Source organism: Lissotriton helveticus, chromosome 1_2, assembly GCF_964261635.1.
Source record: "Lissotriton helveticus chromosome 1_2, aLisHel1.1, whole genome shotgun sequence".
Taxonomy (NCBI): domain Eukaryota; kingdom Metazoa; phylum Chordata; class Amphibia; order Caudata; family Salamandridae; genus Lissotriton; species Lissotriton helveticus.
The window spans coordinates 377,776,494-377,801,272 of NC_136058.1; the positions used below are offsets into that span (position 1 = coordinate 377,776,494).

The following is a 24,779-nucleotide window of genomic DNA, read 5'->3' on the forward strand; positions in this document are numbered from 1 at the left end:
GGCACATACATATCAAGATATATATTGAGTCTAAGGAAAGATGCTGTAGTCACTCGTCTCTGTGGCGCAATCGGTTAGCGCGTTCGGCTGTTAACCGAAAGGTTGGTGGTTCAAGCCCACCCAGGGACGTATTATTTTGCCTGAATGAAACACTTGAATGGAAAACAGATACATACCTTTGCTCTCTCCTGCTGGACACCCTTTCCCTGAATATTTCAATTCTCTGCGTTCTCTCGGCACCTGCAGTCAATTTCATAATTAGGATAGAAAACAAAAGGTCAAGCTCTGTAATACAACTGTAGGCATATGAGGAGGGGAAAATAAGTCAAAAGGCCCACAGCATTTGTTGATCTGGCTCCGAAAGCTGTAAGTGTAAGGACCTCGTGGCGCAACGGTAGCGCGTCTGACTCCAGATCAGAAGGTTGCGTGTTCAAATCACGTCGGGGTCACTGCTTACCATTTTATTCCCCACTGAGGTCATATATTTCCTTTCGAAAACAAAGTCAAAAGAAAGCAGTCTTGCATTGGCCGGGAATCGAACCCGGGCCTCCCGCGTGGCAGGCGAGAATTCTACCACTGAACCACCAATGCTTCACATGGGTTGTTCACAGGCAGAGCTCTGCCCAAGACAGTGATCAGGTGCACACACTTAAATTGTACACATATGAACAAAGTGTGCGCAGCAGACATGATAACGCCAACGTTTCACATGAAGATGGCAAGAATCAGATGCAGGAGACTATAACTATGAATGTCTTTGCATTTGCTGAGGTCACTGGCTTGGGACTAGAGTTGTGTTTATCAGTGCATGATGGCAGGCTGCTCCCGACAAAAGTGGTTCACAGAATGCACCCGCCAGATCACCAGCACTATTGTGTTTCAGATTATCTCACTGAACTCTCCTCCTGGAAAATCCTTCCCACTGGCTTTCCCAGATTCTGTGTCCTCCCCTAAATGCTGGGGTGAAACGGGCAGAGTTCTGCGCCCTGCGTCCCTTTACGCGTCCCTAACGCGCTCCCAACGCGGCCTACAGCCCTGGTCGGGCTTAGATCACTGGAGCCTTTTGTGACCAAGAACTCCGGAAGCCTAGGGTCAGGCCTGTTGCACAGGCATATTGTGCCTTGCCAATCCGGGATTGTTGTGTTTCAGGGCCTAGCCATCAATACTCCTGGGATTTCTTTCCCTGAGAACCCTCTTGTCCCTGTCCTCCCACAAGCCCCAGCTTTTATGTAAAATAAAGTGTGCACCATGGGCCTTCCCCTATTTGCTCTCTCCCCAATCTCTTTCTCCAAAGCTGAGCTCTGAAGGTAAATGTATCTATCTGAGTGAGGGGCTAGGGAGGGCCTTTCCCAGCAGTCTTACAAGTCAAGAGTTCAGAGAAAGCACCTGCTATGGGAGGGAGACTTTGCTCACAGAGAAGTCAAGTCTAACATAACACATCTGATGGGCAAGGCACACGCCTTACTGGCTGGTAGCACACCTACAGAGGAGCAGGGAGCTATGCTAAGCAGGCAACAGAAAAGTCATGTATGTGTCTCATACACTGGGACCGGTAGTAATACTGGCTCTAAGACCATTAGACAGTAGTCTATTCATCATTACGTCCAACAATAACAAGACACTAAGCAAATGAGAAATGCTGTATGGCATAAAGACGCATTATATAACACAAGCTCCAGGCAGGCACACAATTATCAAGATATATATTGAGTCTCAGGAACTGTGCTACAGTTATTAACCTCTGTGGTGCAAATGGTTAGCGCGTTCGGTTGTTAACAGAAAGGTTGGTGGTTCAAGCCCACCCAGGGAAGTATCCTTTTTGCCGGCATGAAACACTTTAATGAAACACAGATACGTACCTCTGCTCTCTCCTGCTTAAGACCCTTTATCTGAACATTTCAATCCTCTGCGTTCTCTCTGCACCTGCAGTCAATTTCATAATTAGGATAGAAAACAAAAGGCCTAGCCCTGTAATACAACTGTAGGCATATGAGGAGGGGAAAATAAGTCAAAAGGCCATCAGCATTTGTTGATCTGGCTTGAAGGCTGTAAGTGTAAGGACCTTGTGGCGCAACGGTAGCGCGTCTGACTCCAGATCAGAAGGTTGCGTGGTCAAATCACGTCGGGGTCACTGCTTACCATTTTATTCCCCACTGAGTTCATATATTTCCTTTCGAAAACAAAGTCAAAGGAACGCAGCCTTGCATTGGCCGGGAATCGAACCCGGGGCTCCCGCGTGGCAGGCGAGAATTCTACCACTGAACCACCAATGCTTCACATGGGGAGTTCAGAGGCATAGCTCTGTCCAAGACAGTGATCAGGTGCACACACTTAAATTGTACACAGATGAACAAAGTGTGCGCAGCAGACATGACAACGCCAAAGTTTCACATGATGATGGCTTATATAAGACAAGCTCCAGGCAGGCACATACATATCAAGATATATATTGAGTCTAAGGAAAGATGCTGTAGTCACTCGTCTCTGTGGCGCAATCGGTTAGCGCGTTCGGCTGTTAACCGAAAGGTTGGTGGTTCAAGCCCACCCAGGGACGTATTATTTTGCCTGAATGAAACACTTGAATGGAAAACAGATACATACCTTTGCTCTCTCCTGCTGGACACCCTTTCCCTGAATATTTCAATTCTCTGCGTTCTCTCGGCACCTGCAGTCAATTTCATAATTAGGATAGAAAACAAAAGGTCAAGCTCTGTAATACAACTGTAGGCATATGAGGAGGGGAAAATAAGTCAAAAGGCCCACAGCATTTGTTGATCTGGCTCCGAAAGCTGTAAGTGTAAGGACCTTGTGGCGCAACGGTAGCGCGTCTGACTCCAGATCAGAAGGTTGCGTGTTCAAATCACGTCGGGGTCACTGCTTACCATTTTATTCCCCACTGAGGTCATATATTTCCTTTCGAAAACAAAGTCAAAAGAAAGCAGTCTTGCATTGGCCAGGAATCTAACCCGGGCCTCCCGCGTGGCAGGCGAGAATTCTACCACTGAACCACCAATGCTTCACATGGGTTGTTCACAGGCAGAGCTCTGCCCAAGACAGTGATCAGGTGCACACACTTAAATTGTACACATATGAACAAAGTGTGCGCAGCAGACATGATAACGCCAACGTTTCACATGAAGATGGCAAGAATCAGATGCAGGAGACTATAACTATGAATGTCTTTGCATTTGCTGAGGTCACTGGCTTGGGACTAGAGTTGTGTTTATCAGGGCATGATGGCAGGCTGCTCCCGACAAAAGTGGTTCACAGAATGCACCTGCCAGATCACCAGCACTATTGTGTTTCAGATTATCTCACTGAACTCTCCTCCTGGAAAATCCTTCCCACTGGCTTTCCCAGATTCTGTGTCCTCCCCTAAATGCTGGGGTGAAACGGGCAGAGTTCTGCGCCCTGCGTCCCTTTACGCGTCCCTAACGCGCTCCCAACGCGGCCTACAGCCCTGGTCGGGCACAGCCCTGGTCGGGCTTAGATCACTGGAGCCTTTTGTGACCAAGAACTCCGGAAGCCTAGGGTCAGGCCTGTTGCACAGGCATATTGTGCCTTGCCAATCCAGGATTGTTGTGTTTCAGGGCCTAGCCATCAATACTCCTGGGATTTCTTTCCCTGAGAACCCTCTTGTCCCTGTCCTCCCACAAGCCCCAGCTTTTATGTAAAATAAAGTGTGCACCATGGGCCTTCCCCTATTTGCTCTCTCCCCAATCTCTTTCTCCAAAGCTGAGCTCTGAAGGTAAATGTATCTATCTGAGTGAGGGGCTAGGGAGGGCCTTTCCCAGCAGTCTTACAAGTCAAGAGTTCAGAGAAAGCACCTGCTATGGGAGGGAGACTTTGCTCACAGAGAAGTCAAGTCTAACATAACACATCTGATGGGCAAGGCACACGCCTTACTGGCTGGTAGCACACCTACAGAGGAGCAGGGAGCTATGCTAAGCAGGCAACAGAAAAGTCATGTATGTGTCTCATACACTGGGACCGGTAGTAATACTGGCTCTAAGACCATTAGACAGTAGTCTATTCATCATTACGTCCAACAATAACAAGACACTAAGCAAATGAGAAATGCTGTATGGCATAAAGACGCATTATATAACACAAGCTCCAGGCAGGCACACAATTATCAAGATATATATTGAGTCTCAGGAACTGTGCTACAGTTATTAACCTCTGTGGTGCAAATGGTTAGCGCGTTCGGTTGTTAACAGAAAGGTTGGTGGTTCAAGCCCACCCAGGGAAGTATCCTTTTTGCCGGCATGAAACACTTTAATGAAACACAGATACGTACCTCTGCTCTCTCCTGCTTAAGACCCTTTATCTGAACATTTCAATCCTCTGCGTTCTCTCTGCACCTGCAGTCAATTTCATAATTAGGATAGAAAACAAAAGGCCTATCCCTGTAATACAACTGTAGGCATATGAGATGGGGAAAATAAGTCAAAAGGCCATCAGCATTTGTTGATCTGGCTTGAAGGCTGTAAGTGTAAGGACCTTGTGGCGCAACGGTAGCGCGTCTGACTCCAGATCAGAAGGTTGCGTGGTCAAATCACGTCGGGGTCACTGCTTACCATTTTATTCCCCACTGAGTTCATATATTTCCGTTCGAAAACAAAGTCAAAGGAACGCAGCCTTGCATTGGCCGGGAATCGAACCCGGGCCTCCCGCGTGGCAGGCGAGAATTCTACCACTGAACCACCAATGCTTCACATGGGGAGTTCACAGGCATAGCTCTGTCCAAGACAGTGATCAGGTGCACACACTTAAATTGTACACATATGAACAAAGTGTGCGCAGCAGACATGACAACGCCAAAGTTTCACATGATGATGGCTTATATAAGACAAGCTCCAGGTAGGCACATACATATCAAGATATATATTGAGTCTAAGGAAAGATGCTGTAGTCACTCGTCTCTGTGGCGCAATCGGTTAGCGCGTTCGGCTGTTAACTGAAAGGTTGGTGGTTCAAGCCCAACCAGGGACGTATTATTTTGCCTGAATGAAACACTTGAATGGAAAACAGATACATACCTTTGCTCTCTCCTGCTGGACACCCTTTCCCTGAATATTTCAATTCTCTGCGTTCTCTCGGCACCTGCAGTCAATTTCATAATTAGGATAGAAAACAAAAGGTCAAGCTCTGTAATACAACTGTAGGCATATGAGGAGGGGAAAATAAGTCAAAAGGCCCACAGCATTTGTTGATCTGGCTCTGAAAGCTGTAAGTGTAAGGACCTCGTGGCGCAACGGTAGCGCGTCTGACTCCAGATCAGAAGGTTGCGTGTTCAAATCACGTCGGGGTCACTGCTTACCATTTTATTCCCCACTGAGGTCATATATTTCCTTTCGAAAACAAAGTCAAAAGAAAGCAGTCTTGCATTGGCCGGGAATCTAACCCGGGCCTCCCGCGTGGCAGGCGAGAATTCTACCACTGAACCACCAATGCTTCACATGGGTTGTTCACAGGCAGAGCTCTGCCCAAGACAGTGATCAGGTGCACACACTTAAATTGTACACATATGAACAAAGTGTGCGCAGCAGACATGATAACGCCAACGTTTCACATGAAGATGGCAAGAATCAGATGCAGGAGACTATAACTATGAATGTCTTTGCATTTGCTGAGGTCACTGGCTTGGGACTAGAGTTGTGTTTATCAGGGCATGATGGCAGGCTGCTCCCGACAAAAGTGGTTCACAGAATGCACCCGCCAGATCACCAGCACTATTGTGTTTCAGATTATCTCACTGAACTCTCCTCCTGGAAAATCCTTCCCACTGGCTTTCCCAGATTCTGTGTCCTCCCCTAAATGCTGGGGTGAAACGGGCAGAGTTCTGCGCCCTGCGTCCCTTTACGCGTCCCTAACGCGCTCCCAACGCGGCCTACAGCCCTGGTCGGGCACAGCCCTGGTCGGGCTTAGATCACTGGAGCCTTTTGTGACCAAGAACTCCGGAAGCCTAGGGTCAGGCCTGTTGCACAGGCATATTGTGCCTTGCCAATCCGGGATTGTTGTGTTTCAGGGCCTAGCCATCAATACTCCTGGGATTTCTTTCCCTGAGAACCCTCTTGTCCCTGTCCTCCCACAAGCCCCAGCTTTTATGTAAAATAAAATGTGCACCATGGGCCTTCCCCTATTTGCTCTCTCCCCAATCTCTTTCTCCAAAGCTGAGCTCTGAAGGTAAATGTATCTATCTGAGTGAGGGGCTAGGGAGGGCCTTTCCCAGCAGTCTTACAAGTCAAGAGTTCAGAGAAAGCACCTGCTATGGGAGGGAGACTTTGCTCACAGAGAAGTCAAGTCTAACATAACACATCTGATGGGCAAGGCACACGCCTTACTGGCTGGTAGCACACCTACAGAGGAGCAGGGAGCTATGCTAAGCAGGCAACAGAAAAGTCATGTATGTGTCTCATACACTGGGACCGGTAGTAATACTGGCTCTAAGACCATTAGACACTAGTCTATTCATCATTACGTCCAACAATAACAAGACACTAAGCAAATGAGAAATGCTGTATGGCATAAAGACGCATTATATAACACAAGCTCCAGGCAGGCACACAATTATCAAGATATATATTGAGTCTCAGGAACTGTGCTACAGTTATTAACCTCTGTGGTGCAAATGGTTAGCGCGTTCGGTTGTTAACAGAAAGGTTGGTGGTTCAAGCCCACCCAGGGAAGTATCCTTTTTGCCGGCATGAAACACTTTAATGAAACACAGATACGTACCTCTGCTCTCTCCTGCTTAAGACCCTTTATCTGAACATTTCAATCCTCTGCGTTCTCTCTGCACCTGCAGTCAATTTCATAATTAGGATAGAAAACAAAAGGCCTAGCCCTGTAATACAACTGTAGGCATATGAGGAGGGAAAATAAGTCAAAAGGCCATCAGCATTTGTTGATCTGGCTTGAAGGCTGTAAGTGTAAGGACCTTGTGGCGCAACGGTAGCGCGTCTGACTCCAGATCAGAAGGTTGCGTGGTCAAATCACGTCGGGGTCACTGCTTACCATTTTATTCCCCACTGAGTTCATAAATTTCCTTTCGAAAACAAAGTCATAGGAACGCAGCCTTGCATTGGCCGGGAATCGAACCCGGGCCTCCCGCGTGGCAGGCGAGAATTCTACCACTGAACCACCAATGCTTCACATGGGGAGTTCACAGGCATAGCTCTGTCCAAGACAGTGATCAGGTGCACACACTTAAATTGTACACAGATGAACAAAGTGTGCGCAGCAGACATGACAACGCCAAAGTTTCACATGATGATGGCTTATATAAGACAAGCTCCAGGCAGGCACATACATATCAAGATATATATTGAGTCTAAGGAAAGATGCTGTAGTCACTCGTCTCTGTGGCGCAATCGGTTAGCGCGTTCGGCTGTTAACCGAAAGGTTGGTGGTTCAAGCCCACCCAGGGACGTATTATTTTGCCTGAATGAAACACTTGAATGGAAAACAGATACATACCTTTGCTCTCTCCTGCTGGACACCCTTTCCCTGAATATTTCAATTCTCTGCGTTCTCTCGGCACCTGCAGTCAATTTCATAATTAGGATAGAAAACAAAAGGTCAAGCTCTGTAATACAACTGTAGGCATATGAGGAGGGGAAAATAAGTCAAAAGGCCCACAGCATTTGTTGATCTGGCTCCGAAAGCTGTAAGTGTAAGGACCTTGTGGCGCAACGGTAGCGCGTCTGACTCCAGATCAGAAGGTTGCGTGTTCAAATCACGTCGGGGTCACTGCTTACCATTTTATTCCCCACTGAGGTCATATATTTCCTTTCGAAAACAAAGTCAAAAGAAAGCAGTCTTGCATTGGCCAGGAATCTAACCCGGGCCTCCCGCGTGGCAGGCGAGAATTCTACCACTGAACCACCAATGCTTCACATGGGTTGTTCACAGGCAGAGCTCTGCCCAAGACAGTGATCAGGTGCACACACTTAAATTGTACACATATGAACAAAGTGTGCGCAGCAGACATGATAACGCCAACGTTTCACATGAAGATGGCAAGAATCAGATGCAGGAGACTATAACTATGAATGTCTTTGCATTTGCTGAGGTCACTGGCTTGGGACTAGAGTTGTGTTTATCAGGGCATGATGGCAGGCTGCTCCCGACAAAAGTGGTTCACAGAATGCACCCGCCAGATCACCAGCACTATTGTGTTTCAGATTATCTCACTGAACTCTCCCCCTGGAAAATCCTTCCCACTGGCTTTCCCAGATTCTGTGTCCTCCCCTAAATGCTGGGGTGAAACGGGCAGAGTTCTGCGCCCTGCGTCCCTTTACGCGTCCCTAACGCGCTCCCAACGCGGCCTACAGCCCTGGTCGGGCTTAGATCACTGGAGCCTTTTGTGACCAAGAACTCCGGAAGCCTAGGGTCAGGCCTGTTGCACAGGCATATTGTGCCTTGCCAATCCGGGATTGTTGTGTTTCAGGGCCTAGCCATCAATACTCCTGGGATTTCTTTCCCTGAGAACCCTCTTGTCCCTGTCCTCCCACAAGCCCCAGCTTTTATGTAAAATAAAGTGTGCACCATGGGCCTTCCCCTATTTGCTCTCTCCCCAATCTCTTTCTCCAAAGCTGAGCTCTGAAGGTAAATGTATCTATCTGAGTGAGGGGCTAGGGAGGGCCTTTCCCAGCAGTCTTACAAGTCAAGAGTTCAGAGAAAGCACCTGCTATGGGAGGGAGACTTTGCTCACAGAGAAGTCAAGTCTAACATAACACATCTGATGGGCAAGGCACACGCCTTACTGGCTGGTAGCACACCTACAGAGGAGCAGGGAGCTATGCTAAGCAGGCAACAGAAAAGTCATGTATGTGTCTCATACACTGGGACCGGTAGTAATACTGGCTCTAAGACCATTAGACAGTAGTCTATTCATCATTACGTCCAACAATAACAAGACACTAAGCAAATGAGAAATGCTGTATGGCATAAAGACGCATTATATAACACAAGCTCCAGGCAGGCATACAATTATCAAGATATATATTGAGTCTCAGGAACTGTGCTACAGTTATTAACCTCTGTGGTGCAAATGGTTAGCGCGTTCGGTTGTTAACAGAAAGGTTGGTGGTCCAAGCCCACCCAGGGAAGTATCCTTTTTGCCGGCATGAAACACTTTAATGAAACACAGATACGTACCTCTGCTCTCTCCTGCTTAAGACCCTTTATCTGAACATTTCAATCCTCTGCGTTCTCTCTGCACCTGCAGTCAATTTCATAATTAGGATAGAAAACAAAAGGCCTAGCCCTGTAATACAACTGTAGGCATATGAGGAGGGGAAAATAAGTCAAAAGGCCATCAGCATTTGTTGATCTGGCTTGAAGGCTGTAAGTGTAAGGACCTTGTGGCGCAACGGTAGCGCGTCTGACTCCAGATCAGAAGGTTGCGTGGTCAAATCACGTCGGGGTCACTGCTTACCATTTTAGTCCCCACTGAGTTCATATATTTCCTTTCGAAAACAAAGTCAAAGGAACGCAGCCTTGCATTGGCCGGGAATCGAACCCGGGCCTCCCGCGTGGCAGGCGAGAATTCTACCACTGAACCACCAATGCTTCACATGGGGAGTTCACAGGCATAGCTCTGTCCAAGACAGTGATCAGGTGCACACACTTAAATTGTACACATATGAACAAAGTGTGCGCAGCAGACATGACAACGCCAAAGTTTCACATGATGATGGCTTATATAAGACAAGCTCCAGGCAGGCACATACATATCAAGATATATATTGAGTCTAAGGAAAGATGCTGTAGTCACTCGTCTCTGTGGCGCAATCGGTTAGCGCGTTCGGCTGTTAACCGAAAGGTTGGTGGTTCAAGCCCACCCAGGGACGTATTATTTTGCCTGAATGAAACACTTGAATGGAAAACAGATACATACCTTTGCTCTCTCCTGCTGGACACCCTTTCCCTGAATATTTCAATTCTCTGCGTTCTCTCGGCACCTGCAGTCAATTTCATAATTAGGATAGAAAACAAAAGGTCAAGCTCTGTAATACAACTGTAGGCATATGAGGAGGGGAAAATAAGTCAAAAGGCCCACAGCATTTGTTGATCTGGCTCCGAAAGCTGTAAGTGTAAGGACCTCGTGGCGCAACGGTAGCGCGTCTGACTCCAGATCAGAAGGTTGCGTGTTCAAATCACGTCGGGGTCACTGCTTACCATTTTATTCCCCACTGAGGTCATATATTTCCTTTCGAAAACAAAGTCAAAAGAAAGCAGTCTTGCATTGGCTGGGAATCGAAACCGGGCCTCCCGCGTGGCAGGCGAGAATTCTACCACTGAACCACCAATGCTTCACATGGGTTGTTCACAGGCAGAGCTCTGCCCAAGACAGTGATCAGGTGCACACACTTAAATTGTACACATATGAACAAAGTGTGCGCAGCAGACATGATAACGCCAACGTTTCACATGAAGATGGCAAGAATCAGATGCAGGAGACTATAACTATGAATGTCTTTGCATTTGCTGAGGTCACTGGCTTGGGACTAGAGTTGTGTTTATCAGGGCATGATGGCAGGCTGCTCCCGACAAAAGTGGTTCACAGAATGCACCCGCCAGATCACCAGCACTATTGTGTTTCAGATTATCTCACTGAACTCTCCTCCTGGAAAATCCTTCCCACTGGCTTTCCCAGATTCTGTGTCCTCCCCTAAATGCTGGGGTGAAACGGGCAGAGTTCTGCGCCCTGCGTCCCTTTACGCGTCCCTAACGCGCTCCCAACGCGGCCTACAGCCCTGGTCGGGCTTAGATCACTGGAGCCTTTTGTGACCAAGAACTCCGGAAGCCTAGGGTCAGGCCTGTTGCACAGGCATATTGTGCCTTGCCAATCCGGGATTGTTGTGTTTCAGGGCCTAGCCATCAATACTCCTGGGATTTCTTTCCCTGAGAACCCTCTTGTCCCTGTCCTCCCACAAGCCCCTGCTTTTATGTAAAATAAAGTGTGCACCATGGGCCTTCCCCTATTTGCTCTCTCCCCAATCTCTTTCTCCAAAGCTGAGCTCTGAAGGTAAATGTATCTATCTGAGTGAGGGGCTAGGGAGGGCCTTTCCCAGCAGTCTTACAAGTCAAGAGTTCAGAGAAAGCACCTGCTATGGGAGGGAGACTTTGCTCACAGAGAAGTCAAGTCTAACATAACACATCTGATGGGCAAGGCACACGCCTTACTGGCTGGTAGCACACCTACAGAGGAGCAGGGAGCTATGCTAAGCAGGCAACAGAAAAGTCATGTATGTGTCTCATACACTGGGACCGGTAGTAATACTGGCTCTAAGACCATTAGACAGTAGTCTATTCATCATTACGTCCAACAATAACAAGACACTAAGCAAATGAGAAATGCTGTATGGCATAAAGACGCATTATATAACACAAGCTCCAGGCAGGCATACAATTATCAAGATATATATTGAGTCTCAGGAACTGTGCTACAGTTATTAACCTCTGTGGTGCAAATGGTTAGCGCGTTCGGTTGTTAACAGAAAGGTTGGTGGTCCAAGCCCACCCAGGGAAGTATCCTTTTTGCCGGCATGAAACACTTTAATGAAACACAGATACGTACCTCTGCTCTCTCCTGCTTAAGACCCTTTATCTGAACATTTCAATCCTCTGCGTTCTCTCTGCACCTGCAGTCAATTTCATAATTAGGATAGAAAACAAAAGGCCTAGCCCTGTAATACAACTGTAGGCATATGAGGAGGGGAAAATAAGTCAAAAGGCCATCAGCATTTGTTGATCTGGCTTGAAGGCTGTAAGTGTAAGGACCTTGTGGCGCAACGGTAGCGCGTCTGACTCCAGATCAGAAGGTTGCGTGGTCAAATCACGTCGGGGTCACTGCTTACCATTTTAGTCCCCACTGAGTTCATATATTTCCTTTCGAAAACAAAGTCAAAGGAACGCAGCCTTGCATTGGCCGGGAATCGAACCCGGGCCTCCCGCGTGGCAGGCGAGAATTCTACCACTGAACCACCAATGCTTCACATGGGGAGTTCACAGGCATAGCTCTGTCCAAGACAGTGATCAGGTGCACACACTTAAATTGTACACATATGAACAAAGTGTGCGCAGCAGACATGACAACGCCAAAGTTTCACATGATGATGGCTTATATAAGACAAGCTCCAGGCAGGCACATACATATCAAGATATATATTGAGTCTAAGGAAAGATGCTGTAGTCACTCGTCTCTGTGGCGCAATCGGTTAGCGCGTTCGGCTGTTAACCGAAAGGTTGGTGGTTCAAGCCCACCCAGGGACGTATTATTTTGCCTGAATGAAACACTTGAATGGAAAACAGATACATACCTTTGCTCTCTCCTGCTGGACACCCTTTCCCTGAATATTTCAATTCTCTGCGTTCTCTCGGCACCTGCAGTCAATTTCATAATTAGGATAGAAAACAAAAGGTCAAGCTCTGTAATACAACTGTAGGCATATGAGGAGGGGAAAATAAGTCAAAAGGCCCACAGCATTTGTTGATCTGGCTCCGAAAGCTGTAAGTGTAAGGACCTCGTGGCGCAACGGTAGCGCGTCTGACTCCAGATCAGAAGGTTGCGTGTTCAAATCACGTCGGGGTCACTGCTTACCATTTTATTCCCCACTGAGGTCATATATTTCCTTTCGAAAACAAAGTCAAAAGAAAGCAGTCTTGCATTGGCTGGGAATCGAAACCTGGCCTCCCGCGTGGCAGGCGAGAATTCTACCACTGAACCACCAATGCTTCACATGGGTTGTTCACAGGCAGAGCTCTGCCCAAGACAGTGATCAGGTGCACACACTTAAATTGTACACATATGAACAAAGTGTGCGCAGCAGACATGATAACGCCAACGTTTCACATGAAGATGGCAAGAATCAGATGCAGGAGACTATAACTATGAATGTCTTTGCATTTGCTGAGGTCACTGGCTTGGGACTAGAGTTGTGTTTATCAGGGCATGATGGCAGGCTGCTCCCGACAAAAGTGGTTCACAGAATGCACCCGCCAGATCACCAGCACTATTGTGTTTCAGATTATCTCACTGAACTCTCCTCCTGGAAAATCCTTCCCACTGGCTTTCCCAGATTCTGTGTCCTCCCCTAAATGCTGGGGTGAAACGGGCAGAGTTCTGCGCCCTGCGTCCCTTTACGCGTCCCTAACGCGCTCCCAACGCGGCCTACAGCCCTGGTCGGGCACAGCCCTGGTCGGGCTTAGATCACTGGAGCCTTTTGTGACCAAGAACTCCGGAAGCCTAGGGTCAGGCCTGTTGCACAGGCATATTGTGCCTTGCCAATCCGGGATTGTTGTGTTTCAGGGCCTAGCCATCAATACTCCTGGGATTTCTTTCCCTGAGAACCCTCTTGTCCCTGTCCTCCCACAAGCCCCTGCTTTTATGTAAAATAAAGTGTGCACCATGGGCCTTCCCCTATTTGCTCTCTCCCCAATCTCTTTCTCCAAAGCTGAGCTCTGAAGGTAAATGTATCTATCTGAGTGAGGGGCTAGGGAGGGCCTTTCCCAGCAGTCTTACAAGTCAAGAGTTCAGAGAAAGCACCTGCTATGGGAGGGAGACTTTGCTCACAGAGAAGTCAAGTCTAACATAACACATCTGATGGGCAAGGCACACGCCTTACTGGCTGGTAGCACACCTACAGAGGAGCAGGGAGCTATGCTAAGCAGGCAACAGAAAAGTCATGTATGTGTCTCATACACAGGGACCGGTAGTAATACTGGCTCTAAGACCATTAGACAGTAGTCTATTCATCATTACGTCCAACAATAACAAGACACTAAGCAAATGAGAAATGCTGTATGGCATAAAGACGCATTATATAACACAAGCTCCAGGCAGGCACACAATTATCAAGATATATATTGAGTCTCAGGAACTGTGCTACAGTTATTAACCTCTGTGGTGCAAATGGTTAGCGCGTTCGGTTGTTAACAGAAAGGTTGGTGGTTCAAGCCCACCCAGGGAAGTATCCTTTTTGCCGGCATGAAACACTTTAATGAAACACAGATACGTACCTCTGCTCTCTCCTGCTTAAGACCCTTTATCTGAACATTTCAATCCTCTGCGTTCTCTCTGCACCTGCAGTCAATTTCATAATTAGGATAGAAAACAAAAGGCCTAGCCCTGTAATACAACTGTAGGCATATGAGGAGGGGAAAATAAGTCAAAAGGCCATCAGCATTTGTTGATCTGGCTTGAAGGCTGTAAGTGTAAGGACCTTGTGGCGCAACGGTAGCGCGTCTGACTCCAGATCAGAAGGTTGCGTGGTCAAATCACGTCGGGGTCACTGCTTACCATTTTATTCCCCACTGAGTTCATATATTTCCTTTCGAAAACAAAGTCAAAGGAACGCAGCCTTGCATTGGCCGGGAATCGAACCCGGGCCTCCCGCGTGGCAGGCGAGAATTCTACCACTGAACCACCAATGCTTCACATGGAGAGTTCACAGGCATAGCTCTGTCCAAGACAGTGATCAGGTGCACACACTTAAATTGTACACATATGAACAAAGTGTGCGCAGCAGACATGACAACGCCAAAGTTTCACATGATGATGGCTTATATAAGACAAGCTCCAGGCAGGCACATACATATCAAGATATATATTGAGTCTAAGGAAAGATGCTGTAGTCACTCGTCTCTGTGGCGCAATCGGTTAGCGCGTTCGGCTGTTAACCGAAAGGTTGGTGGTTCAAGCCCACCCAGGGACGTATTATTTTGCCTGAATGAAACACTTGAATGGAAAACAGATACATACCTTTGCTCTCTCCTGCTGGACACCCTTTCCCTGAATATTTCAATTCTCTGCGTTCTCTCGGCACCTGCAGTCAATTTCATAATTAGGATAGAAAACAAAAGGTCAAGCTCTGTAATACAACTGTAGGCATATGAGGAGGGGAAAATAAGTCAAAAGGCCCACAGCATTTGTTGATCTGGCTCCGAAAGCTGTAAGTGTAAGGACCTCGTGGCGCAACGGTAGCGCGTCTGACTCCAGATCAGAAGGTTGCGTGTTCAAATCACGTCGGGGTCACTGCTTACCATTTTATTCCCCACTGAGGTCATATATTTCCTTTCGAAAACAAAGTCAAAAGAAAGCAGTCTTGCATTGGCTGGGAATCGAACCCGGGCCTCCCGCGTGGCAGGCGAGAATTCTACCACTGAACCACCAATGCTTCACATGGGTTGTTCACAGGCAGAGCTCTGCCCAAGACAGTGATCAGGTGCACACACTTAAATTGTACACATATGAACAAAGTGTGCGCAGCAGACATGATAACGCCAACGTTTCACATGAAGATGGCAAGAATCAGATGCAGGAGACTATAACTATGAATGTCTTTGCATTTGCTGAGGTCACTGGCTTGGGACTAGAGTTGTGTTTATCAGGGCATGATGGCAGGCTGCTCCCGACAAAAGTGGTTCACAGAATGCACCCGCCAGATCACCAGCACTATTGTGTTTCAGATTATCTCACTGAACTCTCCTCCTGGAAAATCCTTCCCACTGGCTTTCCCAGATTCTGTGTCCTCCCCTAAATGCTGGGGTGAAACGGGCAGAGTTCTGCGCCCTGCGTCCCTTTACGCGTCCCTAACGCGCTCCCAACGCGGCCTACAGCCCTGGTCGGGCTTAGATCACTGGAGCCTTTTGTGACCAAGAACTCCGGAAGCCTAGGGTCAGGCCTGTTGCACAGGCATATTGTGCCTTGCCAATCCGGGATTGTTGTGTTTCAGGGCCTAGCCATCAATACTCCTGGGATTTCTTTCCCTGAGAACCCTCTTGTCCCTGTCCTCCCACAAGCCCCAGCTTTTATGTAAAATAAAGTGTGCACCATGGGCCTTCCCCTATTTGCTCTCTCCCCAATCTCTTTCTCCAAAGCTGAGCTCTGAAGGTAAATGTATCTATCTGAGTGAGGGGCTAGGGAGGGCCTTTCCCAGCAGTCTTACAAGTCAAGAGTTCAGAGAAAGCACCTGCTATGGGAGGGAGACTTTGCTCACAGAGAAGTCAAGTCTAACATAACACATCTGATGGGCAAGGCACACGCCTTACTGGCTGGTAGCACACCTACAGAGGAGCAGGGAGCTATGCTAAGCAGGCAACAGAAAAGTCATGTATGTGTCTCATACACAGGGACCGGTAGTAATACTGGCTCTAAGACCATTAGACAGTAGTCTATTCATCATTACGTCCAACAATAACAAGACACTAAGCAAATGAGAAATGCTGTATGGCATAAAGACGCATTATATAACACAAGCTCCAGGCAGGCACACAATTATCAAGATATATATTGAGTCTCAGGAACTGTGCTACAGTTATTAACCTCTGTGGTGCAAATGGTTAGCGCGTTCGGTTGTTAACAGAAAGGTTGGTGGTTCAAGCCCACCCAGGGAAGTATCCTTTTTGCCGGCATGAAACACTTTAATGAAACACAGATACGTACCTCTGCTCTCTCCTGCTTAAGACCCTTTATCTGAACATTTCAATCCTCTGCGTTCTCTCTGCACCTGCAGTCAATTTCATAATTAGGATAGAAAACAAAAGGCCTAGCCCTGTAATACAACTGTAGGCATATGAGGAGGGGAAAATAAGTCAAAAGGCCATCAGCATTTGTTGATCTGGCTTGAAGGCTGTAAGTGTAAGGACCTTGTGGCGCAACGGTAGCGCGTCTGACTCCAGATCAGAAGGTTGCGTGGTCAAATCACGTCGGGGTCACTGCTTACCATTTTATTCCCCACTGAGTTCATATATTTCCTTTCGAAAACAAAGTCAAAGGAACGCAGCCTTGCATTGGCCGGGAATCGAACCCGGGCCTCCCGCGTGGCAGGCGAGAATTCTACCACTGAACCACCAATGCTTCACATGGAGAGTTCACAGGCATAGCTCTGTCCAAGACAGTGATCAGGTGCACACACTTAAATTGTACACATATGAACAAAGTGTGCGCAGCAGACATGACAACGCCAAAGTTTCACATGATGATGGCTTATATAAGACAAGCTCCAGGCAGGCACATACATATCAAGATATATATTGAGTCTAAGGAAAGATGCTGTAGTCACTCGTCTCTGTGGCGCAATCGGTTAGCGCGTTCGGCTGTTAACCGAAAGGTTGGTGGTTCAAGCCCACCCAGGGACGTATTATTTTGCCTGAATGAAACACTTGAATGGAAAACAGATACATACCTTTGCTCTCTCCTGCTGGACACCCTTTCCCTGAATATTTCAATTCTCTGCGTTCTCTCGGCACCTGCAGTCAATTTCATAATTAGGATAGAAAACAAAAGGTCAAGCTCTGTAATACAACTGTAGGCATATGAGGAGGGGAAAATAAGTCAAAAGGCCCACAGCATTTGTTGATCTGGCTCCGAAAGCTGTAAGTGTAAGGACCTCGTGGCGCAACGGTAGCGCGTCTGACTCCAGATCAGAAGGTTGCGTGTTCAAATCACGTCGGGGTCACTGCTTACCATTTTATTCCCCACTGAGGTCATATATTTCCTTTCGAAAACAAAGTCAAAAGAAAGCAGTCTTGCATTGGCTGGGAATCGAACCCGGGCCTCCCGCGTGGCAGGCGAGAATTCTACCACTGAACCACCAATGCTTCACATGGGTTGTTCACAGGCAGAGCTCTGCCCAAGACAGTGATCAGGTGCACACACTTAAATTGTACACATATGAACAAAGTGTGCGCAGCAGACATGATAACGCCAACGTTTCACATGAAGATGGCAAGAATCAGATGCAGGAGACTATAACTATGAATGTCTTTGCATTTGCTGAGGTCACTGGCTTGGGACTAGAGTTGTGTTTATCAGGGCATGATGGCAGGCTGCTCCCGACAAAAGTGGTTCACAGAATGCACCCGCCAGATCACCAGCACTATTGTGTTTCAGATTATCTCACTGAACTCTCCTCCTGGAAAATCCTTCCCACTGGCTTTCCCAGATTCTGTGTCCTCCCCTAAATGCTGGGGTGAAACGGGCAGAGTTCTGCGCCCTGCGTCCCTTTACGCGTCCCTAACGCGCTCCCAACGCGGCCTACAGCCCTGGTCGGGCTTAGATCACTGGAGCCTTTTGTGACCAAGAACTCCGGAAGCCTAGGGTCAGGCCTGTTGCACAGGCATATTGTGCCTTGCCAATCCGGGATTGTTGTGTTTCAGGGCCTAGCCATCAATACTCCTGGGATTTCTTTCCCTGAGAACCCTCTTGTCCCTGTCCTCCCACAAGCCCCAGCTTTTATGTAAAATAAAGTGTGCACCATGGGCCTTCCCCTATTTGCTCTCTCCCCAATCTCTTTCTCCAAAGCTGAGCTCTGAAGGTAAATGTATCTATCTGAGTGAGGGGCTAGGGAGGGCCTTTCCCAGCAGTCTTACAAGTCAAGAGTTCAGAGAAAGCACCTGCTATGGGAGGGAGACTTTGCTCACAGAGAAGTCAAGTCTAACATAACACATCTGATGGGCAAGGCACACGCCTTACTGGCTGGTAGCACACCTACAGAGGAGCAGGGAGCTATACTAAGCAGGCAACAGAAAAGTCATGTATGTGTCTCATACACTGGGACCGGTAGTAATACTGGCTCTAAGACCATTAGACAGTAGTCTATTCATCATTACGTCCAACAATAACAAGACACTAAGCAAATGAGAAATGCTGTATGGCATAAAGACGCATTATATAACACAAGCTCCAGGCAGGACCACAATTATCAAGATATATATTGAGTCTCAGGAACTGTGCTACAGTTATTAACCTCTGTGGTGCAAATGGTTAGCGCGTTCGGTTGTTAACAGAAAGGTTGGTGGTTCAAGCCCACCCAGGGAAGTATCCTTTTTGCCGGCATGAAACACTTTAATGAAACACAGATACGTACCTCTGCTCTCTCCTGCTTAAGACCCTTTATCTGAACATTTCAATCCTCTGCGTTCTCTCTGCACCTGCAGTCAATTTCATAATTAGGATAGAAAACAAAAGGCCTAGCCCTGTAATACAACTGTAGGCATATGAGGAGGGGAAAATAAGTCAAAAGGCCATCAGCATTTGTTGATCTGGCTTGAAGGCTGTAAGTGTAAGGACCTTGTGGCGCAACGGTAGCGCGTCTGACTCCAGATCAGAAGGTTGCGTGGTCAAATCACGTCGGGGTCACTGCTTACCATTTTATTCCCCACTGAGGTCATATATTTCCTTTCGAAAACAAAGTCAAAGGAACGCAGCCTTGCATTGGCCGGGAATCGAACCCGGGCCTCCCGCGTGGCAGGCGAGAATTCTACCACTGAACCACCAATGCTTCACATGGAGAGTTCACAGGCATAGCTCTGTCCAAGACAGTGATCAGGTGCACACACTTAAATTGTACACATATGAACAAAGTGTGCGCAGCAGACATGACAACGCCAAAGTTTCACATGATGATGGCTTATATAAGACAAGCTCCAGGCAGGCACATACATATCAAGATATATATTGAGTCTAAGGAAAGATGCTGTAGTCACTCGTCTCTGTGGCGCAATCGGTTAGCGCGTGCGCCTGTTAATCGAAAGGTTGGTGGTTCAAGCCCACCCAGGGACGTATTATTTTGCCTGAATGAAACACTTGAATGGAAAACAGATACATACCTTTGCTCTCTCCTGCTGGACACCCTTTCCCTGAATATTTCAATTCTCTGCGTTCTCTCGGCACCTGCAGTCAATTTCATAATTAGGATAGAAAACAAAAGGTCAAGCTCTGTAATACAACTGTAGGCATATGAGGAGGGGAAAATAAGTCAAAAGGCCCACAGCATTTGTTGATCTGGCTCCGAAAGCTGTAAGTGTAAGGACCTCGTGGCGCAACGGTAGCGCGTCTGACTCCAGATCAGAAGGTTGCGTGTTCAAATCACGTCGGGGTCACTGCTTACCATTTTATTCCCCACTGAGGTCATATATTTCCTTTCGAAAACAAAGTCAAAAGAAAGCAGTCTTGCATTGGCCGGGAATCGAACCCGGGCCTCCCGCGTGGCAGGCGAGAATTCTACCACTGAACCACCAATGCTTCACATGGGTTGTTCACAGGCAGAGCTCTGCCCAAGACAGTGATCAGGTGCACACACTTAAATTGTACACATATGAACAAAGTGTGCGCAGCAGACATGATAACGCCAACGTTTCACATGAAGATGGCAAGAATCAGATGCAGGAGACTATAACTATGAATGTCTTTGCATTTGCTGAGGTCACTGGCTTGGGACTAGAGTTGTGTTTATCAGGGCATGATGGCAGGCTGCTCCCGACAAAAGTGGTTCACAGAATGCACCCGCCAGATCACCAGCACTATTGTGTTTCAGATTATCTCACTGAACTCTCCTCCTGGAAAATCCTTCCCACTGGCTTTCCCAGATTCTGTGTCCTCCCCTAAATGCTGGGGTGAAACGGGCAGAGTTCTGCGCCCTGCGTCCCTTTACGCGTCCCTAACGCGCTCCCAACGCGGCCTACAGCCCTGGTCGGGCACAGCCCTGGTCGGGCTTAGATCACTGGAGCCTTTTGTGACCAAGAACTCCGGAAGCCTAGGGTCAGGCCTGTTGCACAGGCATATTGTGCCTTGCCAATCCGGGATTGTTGTGTTTCAGGGCCTAGCCATCAATACTCCTGGGATTTCTTTCCCTGAGAACCCTCTTTTCCCTGTCCTCCCACAAGCCCCAGCTTTTATGTAAAATAAAGTGTGCACCATGGGCCTTCCCCTATTTGCTCTCTCCCCAATCTCTTTCTCCAAAGCTGAGCTCTGAAGGTAAATGTATCTATCTGAGTGAGGGGCTAGGGAGGGCCTTTCCCAGCAGTCTTACAAGTCAAGAGTTCAGAGAAAGCACCTGCTATGGGAGGGAGACTTTGCTCACAGAGAAGTCAAGTCTAACATAACACATCTGATGGGCAAGGCACACGCCTTACTGGCTGGTAGCACACCTACAGAGGAGCAGGGAGCTATGCTAAGCAGGCAACAGAAAAGTCATGTATGTGTCTCATACACTGGGACCGGTAGTAATACTGGCTCTAAGACCATTAGACAGTAGTCTATTCATCATTACGTCCAACAATAACAAGACACTAAGCAAATGAGAAATGCTGTATGGCATAAAGACGCATTATATAACACAAGCTCCAGGCAGGCACACAATTATCAAGATATATATTGAGTCTCAGGAACTGTGCTACAGTTATTAACCTCTGTGGTGCAAATGGTTAGCGCGTTCGGTTGTTAACAGAAAGGTTGGTGGTTCAAGCCCACCCAGGGAAGTATCCTTTTTGCCGGCATGAAACACTTTAATGAAACACAGATACGTACCTCTGCTCTCTCCTGCTTAAGACCCTTTATCTGAACATTTCAATCCTCTGCGTTCTCTCTGCACCTGCAGTCAATTTCATAATTAGGATAGAAAACAAAAGGCCTAGCCCTGTAATACAACTGTAGGCATATGAGGAGGGGAAAATAAGTCAAAAGGCCATCAGCATTTGTTGATCTGGCTTGAAGGCTGTAAGTGTAAGGACCTTGTGGCGCAACGGTAGCGCGTCTGACTCCAGATCAGAAGGTTGCGTGGTCAAATCACATCGGGGTCACTGCTTACCATTTTATTCCCCACTGAGTTCATATATTTCCTTTCGAAAACAAAGTCAAAGGAACGCAGCCTTGCATTGGCCGGGAATCGAACCCGGGCCTCCCGCGTGGCAGGCGAGAATTCTACCACTGAACCACCAATGCTTCACATGGGGAGTTCACAGGCATAGCTCTGTCCAAGACAGTGATCAGGTGCACACACTTAAATTGTACACAGATGAACAAAGTGTGCGCAGCAGACATGACAACGCCAAAGTTTCACATGATGATGGCTTATATAAGACAAGCTCCAGGCAGGCACATACATATCAAGATATATATTGAGTCTAAGGAAAGATGCTGTAGTCACTCGTCTCTGTGGCGCAATCGGTTAGCGCGTTCGGCTGTTAACCGAAAGGTTGGTGGTTCAAGCCCACCCAGGGATGTATTATTTTGCCTGAATGAAACACTTGAATGGAAAACAGATACATAGCTTTGCTCTCTCCTGCTGGACACCCTTTCCCTGAATATTTCAATTCTCTGCGTTCTCTCGGCACCTGCAGTCAATTTCATAATTAGGATAGAAAACAAAAGGTCAAGCTCTGTAATACAACTGTAGGCATATGAGGAGGGGAAAATAAGTCAAAAGGCCCACAGCATTTGTTGATCTGGCTCCGAAAGCTGTAAGTGTAAGGACCTCGTGGCGCAACGGTAGCGCGTCTGACTCCAGATCAGAAGGTTGCGTGTTCAAATCACGTCGGGGTCACTGCTTACCATTTTATTCCCCACTGAGGTCATATATTTCCTTTCGAAAACAAAGTCAAAAGAAAGCAGTCTTGCATTGGCCGGGAATCGAACCCGGGCCTCCCGCGTGGCAGGCGAGAATTCTACCACTGAACCACCAATGCTTCACATGGGTTGTTCACAGGCAGAGCTCTGCCCAAGACAGTGATCAGGTGCACACACTTAAATTGTACACATATGAACAAAGTGTGCGCAGCAGACATGATAACGCCAACGTTTCACATGAAGATGGCAAGAATCAGATGCAGGAGACTATAACTATGAATGTCTTTGCATTTGCTGAGGTCACTGGCTTGGGACTAGAGTTGTGTTTATCAGGGCATGATGGCAGGCTGCTCCCGACAAAAGTGGTTCACAGAATGCACCCGCCAGATCACCAGCACTATTGTGTTTCAGATTATCTCACTGAACTCTCCTCCTGGAAAATCCTTCCCACTGGCTTTCCCAGATTCTGTGTCCTCCCCTAAATGCTGGGGTGAAACGGGCAGAGTTCTGCGCCCTGCGTCCCTTTACGCGTCCCTAACGCGCTCCCAACGCGGCCTACAGCCCTGGTCGGGCACAGCCCTGGTCGGGCTTAGATCACTGGAGCCTTTTGTGACCAAGAACTCCGGAAGCCTAGGGTCAGGCCTGTTGCACAGGCATATTGTGCCTTGCCAATCCGGGATTGTTGTGTTTCAGGGCCTAGCCATCAATACTCCTGGGATTTCTTTCCCTGAGAACCCTCTTGTCCCTGTCCTCCCACAAGCCCCAGCTTTTATGTAAAATAAAATGTGCACCATGGGCCTTCCCCTATTTGCTCTCTCCCCAATCTCTTTCTCCAAAGCTGAGCTCTGAAGGTAAATGTATCTATCTGAGTGAGGGGCTAGGGAGGGCCTTTCCCAGCAGTCTTACAAGTCAAGAGTTCAGAGAAAGCACCTGCTATGGGAGGGAGACTTTGCTCACAGAGAAGTCAAGTCTAACATAACACATCTGATGGGCAAGGCACACGCCTTACTGGCTGGTAGCACACCTACAGAGGAGCAGGGAGCTATGCTAAGCAGGCAACAGAAAAGTCATGTATGTGTCTCATACACTGGGACCGGTAGTAATACTGGCTCTAAGACCATTAGACACTAGTCTATTCATCATTACGTCCAACAATAACAAGACACTAAGCAAATGAGAAATGCTGTATGGCATAAAGACGCATTATATAACACAAGCTCCAGGCAGGCACACAATTATCAAGATATATATTGAGTCTCAGGAACTGTGCTACAGTTATTAACCTCTGTGGTGCAAATGGTTAGCGCGTTCGGTTGTTAACAGAAAGGTTGGTGGTTCAAGCCCACCCAGGGAAGTATCCTTTTTGCCGGCATGAAACACTTTAATGAAACACAGATACGTACCTCTGCTCTCTCCTGCTTAAGACCCTTTATCTGAACATTTCAATCCTCTGCGTTCTCTCTGCACCTGCAGTCAATTTCATAATTAGGATAGAAAACAAAAGGCCTAGCCCTGTAATACAACTGTAGGCATATGAGGAGGGAAAATAAGTCAAAAGGCCATCAGCATTTGTTGATCTGGCTTGAAGGCTGTAAGTGTAAGGACCTTGTGGCGCAACGGTAGCGCGTCTGACTCCAGATCAGAAGGTTGCGTGGTCAAATCACGTCGGGGTCACTGCTTACCATTTTATTCCCCACTGAGTTCATAAATTTCCTTTCGAAAACAAAGTCATAGGAACGCAGCCTTGCATTGGCCGGGAATCGAACCCGGGCCTCCCGCGTGGCAGGCGAGAATTCTACCACTGAACCACCAATGCTTCACATGGGGAGTTCACAGGCATAGCTCTGTCCAAGACAGTGATCAGGTGCACACACTTAAATTGTACACAGATGAACAAAGTGTGCGCAGCAGACATGACAACGCCAAAGTTTCACATGATGATGGCTTATATAAGACAAGCTCCAGGCAGGCACATACATATCAAGATATATATTGAGTCTAAGGAAAGATGCTGTAGTCACTCGTCTCTGTGGCGCAATCGGTTAGCGCGTTCGGCTGTTAACCGAAAGGTTGGTGGTTCAAGCCCACCCAGGGACGTATTATTTTGCCTGAATGAAACACTTGAATGGAAAACAGATACATACCTTTGCTCTCTCCTGCTGGACACCCTTTCCCTGAATATTTCAATTCTCTGCGTTCTCTCGGCACCTGCAGTCAATTTCATAATTAGGATAGAAAACAAAAGGTCAAGCTCTGTAATACAACTGTAGGCATATGAGGAGGGGAAAATAAGTCAAAAGGCCCACAGCATTTGTTGATCTGGCTCCGAAAGCTGTAAGTGTAAGGACCTTGTGGCGCAACGGTAGCGCGTCTGACTCCAGATCAGAAGGTTGCGTGTTCAAATCACGTCGGGGTCACT

The 24,779-nt window shown here is 47.6% G+C and overlaps 36 non-coding genes across 36 annotated transcripts; 22 read left to right on the forward strand and 14 right to left on the reverse strand.

Annotated features, from left to right (window-relative positions):
- Nucleotides 1-55: 55 nt before the first annotated feature.
- TRNAN-GUU (transfer RNA asparagine (anticodon GUU)) lies at nt 56-129 on the forward strand. The gene has a single exon. It is a non-coding gene; the product is annotated as a tRNA-Asn (tRNA).
- A 248-nt stretch (nt 130-377) lies between these two features.
- Nucleotides 378-449, forward strand: TRNAW-CCA (transfer RNA tryptophan (anticodon CCA)). The gene has a single exon. It is a non-coding gene; the product is annotated as a tRNA-Trp (tRNA).
- Nucleotides 450-520: 71 nt separating this feature from the next.
- On the reverse strand, nt 521-591 carry TRNAG-GCC (transfer RNA glycine (anticodon GCC)). The gene has a single exon. It is a non-coding gene; the product is annotated as a tRNA-Gly (tRNA).
- A 1,611-nt stretch (nt 592-2,202) lies between these two features.
- TRNAG-GCC (transfer RNA glycine (anticodon GCC)) lies at nt 2,203-2,273 on the reverse strand. The gene has a single exon. It is a non-coding gene; the product is annotated as a tRNA-Gly (tRNA).
- Nucleotides 2,274-2,480: 207 nt separating this feature from the next.
- TRNAN-GUU (transfer RNA asparagine (anticodon GUU)) lies at nt 2,481-2,554 on the forward strand. The gene has a single exon. It is a non-coding gene; the product is annotated as a tRNA-Asn (tRNA).
- A 248-nt stretch (nt 2,555-2,802) lies between these two features.
- On the forward strand, nt 2,803-2,874 carry TRNAW-CCA (transfer RNA tryptophan (anticodon CCA)). The gene has a single exon. It is a non-coding gene; the product is annotated as a tRNA-Trp (tRNA).
- Nucleotides 2,875-4,643: 1,769 nt separating this feature from the next.
- Nucleotides 4,644-4,714, reverse strand: TRNAG-GCC (transfer RNA glycine (anticodon GCC)). The gene has a single exon. It is a non-coding gene; the product is annotated as a tRNA-Gly (tRNA).
- A 207-nt stretch (nt 4,715-4,921) lies between these two features.
- TRNAN-GUU (transfer RNA asparagine (anticodon GUU)) lies at nt 4,922-4,995 on the forward strand. Its single transcript has one exon. It is a non-coding gene; the product is annotated as a tRNA-Asn (tRNA).
- A 248-nt stretch (nt 4,996-5,243) lies between these two features.
- TRNAW-CCA (transfer RNA tryptophan (anticodon CCA)) lies at nt 5,244-5,315 on the forward strand. The gene has a single exon. It is a non-coding gene; the product is annotated as a tRNA-Trp (tRNA).
- A 71-nt stretch (nt 5,316-5,386) lies between these two features.
- TRNAG-GCC (transfer RNA glycine (anticodon GCC)) lies at nt 5,387-5,457 on the reverse strand. The gene has a single exon. It is a non-coding gene; the product is annotated as a tRNA-Gly (tRNA).
- A 1,626-nt stretch (nt 5,458-7,083) lies between these two features.
- Nucleotides 7,084-7,154, reverse strand: TRNAG-GCC (transfer RNA glycine (anticodon GCC)). Its single transcript has one exon. It is a non-coding gene; the product is annotated as a tRNA-Gly (tRNA).
- A 207-nt stretch (nt 7,155-7,361) lies between these two features.
- On the forward strand, nt 7,362-7,435 carry TRNAN-GUU (transfer RNA asparagine (anticodon GUU)). Its single transcript has one exon. It is a non-coding gene; the product is annotated as a tRNA-Asn (tRNA).
- A 248-nt stretch (nt 7,436-7,683) lies between these two features.
- On the forward strand, nt 7,684-7,755 carry TRNAW-CCA (transfer RNA tryptophan (anticodon CCA)). Its single transcript has one exon. It is a non-coding gene; the product is annotated as a tRNA-Trp (tRNA).
- Nucleotides 7,756-9,508: 1,753 nt separating this feature from the next.
- On the reverse strand, nt 9,509-9,579 carry TRNAG-GCC (transfer RNA glycine (anticodon GCC)). Its single transcript has one exon. It is a non-coding gene; the product is annotated as a tRNA-Gly (tRNA).
- A 207-nt stretch (nt 9,580-9,786) lies between these two features.
- TRNAN-GUU (transfer RNA asparagine (anticodon GUU)) lies at nt 9,787-9,860 on the forward strand. Its single transcript has one exon. It is a non-coding gene; the product is annotated as a tRNA-Asn (tRNA).
- Nucleotides 9,861-10,108: 248 nt separating this feature from the next.
- Nucleotides 10,109-10,180, forward strand: TRNAW-CCA (transfer RNA tryptophan (anticodon CCA)). The gene has a single exon. It is a non-coding gene; the product is annotated as a tRNA-Trp (tRNA).
- A 1,753-nt stretch (nt 10,181-11,933) lies between these two features.
- Nucleotides 11,934-12,004, reverse strand: TRNAG-GCC (transfer RNA glycine (anticodon GCC)). Its single transcript has one exon. It is a non-coding gene; the product is annotated as a tRNA-Gly (tRNA).
- A 207-nt stretch (nt 12,005-12,211) lies between these two features.
- On the forward strand, nt 12,212-12,285 carry TRNAN-GUU (transfer RNA asparagine (anticodon GUU)). The gene has a single exon. It is a non-coding gene; the product is annotated as a tRNA-Asn (tRNA).
- A 248-nt stretch (nt 12,286-12,533) lies between these two features.
- On the forward strand, nt 12,534-12,605 carry TRNAW-CCA (transfer RNA tryptophan (anticodon CCA)). Its single transcript has one exon. It is a non-coding gene; the product is annotated as a tRNA-Trp (tRNA).
- Nucleotides 12,606-14,374: 1,769 nt separating this feature from the next.
- On the reverse strand, nt 14,375-14,445 carry TRNAG-GCC (transfer RNA glycine (anticodon GCC)). Its single transcript has one exon. It is a non-coding gene; the product is annotated as a tRNA-Gly (tRNA).
- A 207-nt stretch (nt 14,446-14,652) lies between these two features.
- Nucleotides 14,653-14,726, forward strand: TRNAN-GUU (transfer RNA asparagine (anticodon GUU)). Its single transcript has one exon. It is a non-coding gene; the product is annotated as a tRNA-Asn (tRNA).
- A 248-nt stretch (nt 14,727-14,974) lies between these two features.
- TRNAW-CCA (transfer RNA tryptophan (anticodon CCA)) lies at nt 14,975-15,046 on the forward strand. Its single transcript has one exon. It is a non-coding gene; the product is annotated as a tRNA-Trp (tRNA).
- Nucleotides 15,047-16,799: 1,753 nt separating this feature from the next.
- Nucleotides 16,800-16,870, reverse strand: TRNAG-GCC (transfer RNA glycine (anticodon GCC)). The gene has a single exon. It is a non-coding gene; the product is annotated as a tRNA-Gly (tRNA).
- A 207-nt stretch (nt 16,871-17,077) lies between these two features.
- On the forward strand, nt 17,078-17,151 carry TRNAN-GUU (transfer RNA asparagine (anticodon GUU)). Its single transcript has one exon. It is a non-coding gene; the product is annotated as a tRNA-Asn (tRNA).
- A 248-nt stretch (nt 17,152-17,399) lies between these two features.
- Nucleotides 17,400-17,471, forward strand: TRNAW-CCA (transfer RNA tryptophan (anticodon CCA)). The gene has a single exon. It is a non-coding gene; the product is annotated as a tRNA-Trp (tRNA).
- Nucleotides 17,472-19,224: 1,753 nt separating this feature from the next.
- Nucleotides 19,225-19,295, reverse strand: TRNAG-GCC (transfer RNA glycine (anticodon GCC)). Its single transcript has one exon. It is a non-coding gene; the product is annotated as a tRNA-Gly (tRNA).
- A 207-nt stretch (nt 19,296-19,502) lies between these two features.
- On the forward strand, nt 19,503-19,576 carry TRNAN-GUU (transfer RNA asparagine (anticodon GUU)). The gene has a single exon. It is a non-coding gene; the product is annotated as a tRNA-Asn (tRNA).
- Nucleotides 19,577-19,824: 248 nt separating this feature from the next.
- Nucleotides 19,825-19,896, forward strand: TRNAW-CCA (transfer RNA tryptophan (anticodon CCA)). Its single transcript has one exon. It is a non-coding gene; the product is annotated as a tRNA-Trp (tRNA).
- Nucleotides 19,897-19,967: 71 nt separating this feature from the next.
- Nucleotides 19,968-20,038, reverse strand: TRNAG-GCC (transfer RNA glycine (anticodon GCC)). Its single transcript has one exon. It is a non-coding gene; the product is annotated as a tRNA-Gly (tRNA).
- Nucleotides 20,039-21,665: 1,627 nt separating this feature from the next.
- TRNAG-GCC (transfer RNA glycine (anticodon GCC)) lies at nt 21,666-21,736 on the reverse strand. Its single transcript has one exon. It is a non-coding gene; the product is annotated as a tRNA-Gly (tRNA).
- Nucleotides 21,737-21,943: 207 nt separating this feature from the next.
- Nucleotides 21,944-22,017, forward strand: TRNAN-GUU (transfer RNA asparagine (anticodon GUU)). Its single transcript has one exon. It is a non-coding gene; the product is annotated as a tRNA-Asn (tRNA).
- Nucleotides 22,018-22,265: 248 nt separating this feature from the next.
- On the forward strand, nt 22,266-22,337 carry TRNAW-CCA (transfer RNA tryptophan (anticodon CCA)). The gene has a single exon. It is a non-coding gene; the product is annotated as a tRNA-Trp (tRNA).
- Nucleotides 22,338-22,408: 71 nt separating this feature from the next.
- On the reverse strand, nt 22,409-22,479 carry TRNAG-GCC (transfer RNA glycine (anticodon GCC)). The gene has a single exon. It is a non-coding gene; the product is annotated as a tRNA-Gly (tRNA).
- Nucleotides 22,480-24,105: 1,626 nt separating this feature from the next.
- Nucleotides 24,106-24,176, reverse strand: TRNAG-GCC (transfer RNA glycine (anticodon GCC)). Its single transcript has one exon. It is a non-coding gene; the product is annotated as a tRNA-Gly (tRNA).
- A 207-nt stretch (nt 24,177-24,383) lies between these two features.
- On the forward strand, nt 24,384-24,457 carry TRNAN-GUU (transfer RNA asparagine (anticodon GUU)). Its single transcript has one exon. It is a non-coding gene; the product is annotated as a tRNA-Asn (tRNA).
- Nucleotides 24,458-24,705: 248 nt separating this feature from the next.
- Nucleotides 24,706-24,777, forward strand: TRNAW-CCA (transfer RNA tryptophan (anticodon CCA)). Its single transcript has one exon. It is a non-coding gene; the product is annotated as a tRNA-Trp (tRNA).
- The last annotated feature ends 2 nt before the right edge of the window (nt 24,778-24,779 follow it).